Source organism: Bison bison, unplaced genomic scaffold (assembly GCF_000754665.1).
Source record: "Bison bison bison isolate TAMUID 2011002044 unplaced genomic scaffold, Bison_UMD1.0 scf7180017864518, whole genome shotgun sequence".
NCBI lineage: Eukaryota > Metazoa > Chordata > Mammalia > Artiodactyla > Bovidae > Bison > Bison bison.
In genome coordinates this window covers 8,281,809-8,285,844 of record NW_011495071.1, presented here as the reverse complement: position 1 = coordinate 8,285,844, position 4,036 = coordinate 8,281,809, and the positions used below count along the sequence as shown (strand labels likewise).

Here is a 4,036-nt window from a genome sequence, read left to right as displayed (position 1 = left end):
GAGGGGCCACAGCCCCCTCCTGCCTCTGGGCCTCTCAGCAGGGGCCTGTGCTATTGTCATGGTAACTTGCTGGGCTCCCTCCCCAGACTCTTAGGGACCAGGATGGGTGACGGGTGACGGGTTGGGGGTGGGCGGGGCTGGGGTGGCCCAAGAACTTTACTCTCAGAGCCCCAGCGGGCCAGGCACCTGTGTTGAGGGGGCGGGGAGTTGTGGCCTCTCTTTGATCTTGTCCCTGGGTAGGAACTGTGGCCTCTGGCTAGGACCTGGTGCGCATCAGGTTTGGAGGGAGTCTGGAATGAGGGAGTGAGGCACCATTCTTTCGTCAGAGCACAGAGGGCTGCTGCCAGGGCGAACTTGTATTGTGAAATGGTTAAGAGCAAATGGCTGGAGTATCTGGGTGCAAATCCTGACTCTTCTAAGTTTGGACTATCTGCCTTAGGCAGTTATTCAGTGTCCCTGTGCCTCGGTTTTCTTACCTGTAAAGTGGGGATAAGAGACTTTTCTTGTAGAGTACTAAATTAGAGAATTAAATTAGATAATGCCTGTGATTAGCAGCTTGATGTTACAGGGTAAATGCTCAATAAATATTAGAGATTTTCCTAATTATTATTAGTCATAGGAACTCCTGATCCTCCCAGAGGCTTTAGCAAGGGAGATGGGGGTGGGGAAGAAACAGCCTTTCCAGTGCTTGAGACTCCTAGATTATAATACCCTTCCAGACCCACCTTCTTGCTGCCTCAGTTTCCCCACTGCTGGTGCTGGCAGGCATCATGATTGCAAGCTTGGGAAATAGCTGTGGGCCTACAGAAGGGTCTGAGGGCTTAGGGCCTGCCTGCCTCCCCATCGCCCAGCACTTCTCAGGGCTGAACCCCTCCTCCCGCAGGCTATTAGCTCAGATCAGCTTCAACACCCCTCCCACCATCCCATCTCCTGCTGCTCTGTTCCTTTACCAGGCTGAACAGCCATTAAGACACTCTGTCCTTCAGTGGCTTAAATGGCTGCCTCCTCTCTTTCCTGGCCTAAGGGGTCTGGGATCTTCCTTAGGGAGAAGAGTAGCAGGGAGGAGCTGTGACATGGATGGCAGCTGTCAGGCTTGCCTTGGGGCCCAGGGTCTACTGGATTCCCTGTACCCTGCCTGGGCATTTTCCCTGAATGTGGCAGGGCAATGCCAAGGTCTGTGATATGTGTAGAAGCCCAGACAGGCAGGCCCAGCACCTGCCGCACACAGATGGGCAGGAAGTCCATCCTGAAGCCCAGAGGAGGGCTGGGGTCATATCGGCATCCAGAGGACACCCCCGGAACCCTTTCCTCTGCTGCATGGGTACATGTGGGCAGGGCTGAGAAACGTTCTGTTTCGACCCTGTGTGCCCTGGGGCAGGTCAGGGGAGAATGCTGAGTGACTCTGGGTGAGCAATGCTCCCAAAGGCCCTGGGATGACAGCAGGATGATTGACGGGCTAAGGCTTGGGAACTTCTGGGTGAGGATCCCAGGACAGGGTAGCAGGCATGCCGGCCAGGAGGGAAATTCTGCAGACACTTGGTTTGGTCTTCTCAGGAGTAAAAGTGATCAGATGTGGCAGAGTGCCTGGGATTCCAGGACTCCTGGGGACCTGCTCTGGCCTGGTACTAAGGGGGTTGGGCTGGAGCCCCTGGCTCTACTCACCACTTCTTTCTGGGAACAGAGGGATCTCCTCCCTTCCATGGGCCTGGGAGTGAGGCATCAGTGTTGGCCAGAGCCATGCCTGACTGCTGGGCCGGCCATGCTGCCTTTGCCCAGCCCCTGGGGCCTGTTCCTTGGGCAGGCTGGGGCTATTTTTGGGATCGGGCTGGGGCTCTGGGGCTGGTTTCAGATGTTCCAATGTGAACAGGAGAAAATGGGAACAGATGGCTGGAGGGTTCCAATCAGGGGGTCCTGCTGGGAGCAGGTTATTTTTAGGGCCTTGTTAACCCTTTGGGGGCTATGGAGCCACCCCAAGAGGGACAGCCCTCTCTAGCTGAGAAGAGGATAGGTCTTCTCTCTGGACCTCTACTTTCAGAACTGTGTGTCCCAGTTGCTCTTCTTACCTTCTCAGACCCTCCACTCTTTAAAGAGGCCCATGGCAAGAAAGTAGGCTCCTGCTTCCTCCCAGCCTAGACCCTGCAGGGAGACTGCCAAGGGGTGGGGGTGGCTGGTGGAGGGGATGTGGCCACTGTTGAAAGGAAACTCCCCTTTGCTTTTCTCCTGCTGTCTCCTGAGACAGCCCTATGGCTAAGAGAGTGGATAACTGCTCTCTGGATTCATGCTCTGGGTTTGAATGTTGATAAACCCAGTGAGGCCCAGAGGAGTCCTCGCCGGGGGACCTGACCTCTGTGAGGACAGAGGAGGAGCCAAGTTTTTATACTTGATACCACTGAGATGATGCCTGTGGGCCCAATGTCTTGAAAGTCACTCAGTCATATCCGACTTTTTGTGACCCTATCAACTATAGCCTGCCAGGCTCCTCTGTTCACGGAGTTCTCCAGGCAAGAATACCGGAGTGGGTAATCATTCCCTTCTGCAGGGGATCATCCTAACCCAAGGATCGAACCCAGGTCTCCTGCATTGCAGCCAGATCCTTTATCGAATGAGCTATTAAGAGCAAATCTCTCGACCGTGCCCATCTTTACCAAATGCCCATGGATTTGGGTGCCACGTAGGAGATAAATAAGGGGGCATCATGGCCCAAGGTGGTTTGTTGAGGGCCATGTCACAGGCATTCTGTTGGCTAGTTTCGCTATTAGCATCTCACTTGATATACTGAGCCTCATTTTGCAGATGAGGAAACTGAGGCTCTAAGGGCTGAAGGGACGGATAAAGTCCTGTCATTCAGAGGGGGTGGGATGTGATTGGCAACCTTGTCAGCCTGACTACAAGCCCACTGCTCATTCCACTGCATCACTCATACTGCCTGCTGTGTCCTGGCCCCAGAGGGCAGCTAGGCTGCCAGGGCTGGGCCTCCTCCGGGAGCTGAGCATAGGAACTGAGGCCTGGGGGCAGAGGACCCTGCCTGTCACCACTCTCACAATCCCCTAAGCCCTTCTGGCCTGAGGGTGCCAGGACTGACACCAGAAACCCCATTTGGCCTTCCTGTCTTCCCTGCAGGAGGATCACAGGCATACATCCTGTCTCGTCAGCCCCCACCCCCACCCTGTCCTGGTCCACATGCCCCTGCTTCCTGTAGGGTCATGGCAGTCTGGATGGCAACGTGGGCAGAGCTGGAGGGCTCTCCAGGTGCTGCCGGTGCCAGGAGTCTGGGCCCGGCCGGCGAGGTGAGGGCTGGGAGGATGTCTGTCGCTGGCAGCACCTGGGGAGAGAGCCGGCGGGCAGGCGGGCTCTGGGTGAGGTCCCGCCCCTGGTGCGCTGCCTGTGCCAGCAGCCTGCCCGCACTCCGCAACTCCCACAATGGCCCCATTGTTCCCAGCCGCCAGGCAGTTTGGAGGAGGTTCCTGGGCCACCCCTAACCACCCCCCCAAAAAAGGGTCCGATTAACCCCTTGGAGGATAGAGGCCAGGTGAGGGTCCCCAAGGAGCTACCCTGTCCATTCCTCTCTTCTGGGGATCCGGGCTGGGGATGCCACCTCCTACCACGTGTCCGCAGCAACAGGGCACCTGGAGAGCCCGGGGTCCCCCACAGGGGAGGGAGTAGCCCCTAGACCCTCTCCCACCCCCATGGTGGTGCAGGTGCCAGGGGGCAGGAAGTGCCAGAGGGGTGGCAGGCGGAGACCAGATATATTTGGGCTGGTGGGGCTAATTCCAGCCACCACCTCCTGCCCTACTGGCTCCTGAGCGCCTTTCCTTCCTGTGAAACCAGAGCTGGGTTGGGCCTAGCTCAGGATTTCGGTGGATTTAAAGAGGCAGCACCCTCCCTGGCAGCCCGGCTTCCTCTCCCCCTCCCCAGGTGGGGTCTGGGGCCGAGAGAAGGCTGGAGAGCCTCTGCCCCTCCCTTGCCCCGGGCTAACCCCTGGCCCTTGCCCCCGCTGGGGTACCAGGCTTTTGGCACTCCTTTCTCCCAGAGCTTT

General features: G+C 57.4%; 1 protein-coding gene across 1 annotated transcript in view; it reads left to right on the top strand.

Moving 5' to 3' along the window:
- The window catches only part of BCL9L (B-cell CLL/lymphoma 9-like), a 28,349-nt gene that overhangs the window by 7,351 nt on the left and 16,962 nt on the right, over positions 1-4,036 (top strand). The window lies entirely within an intron of this gene.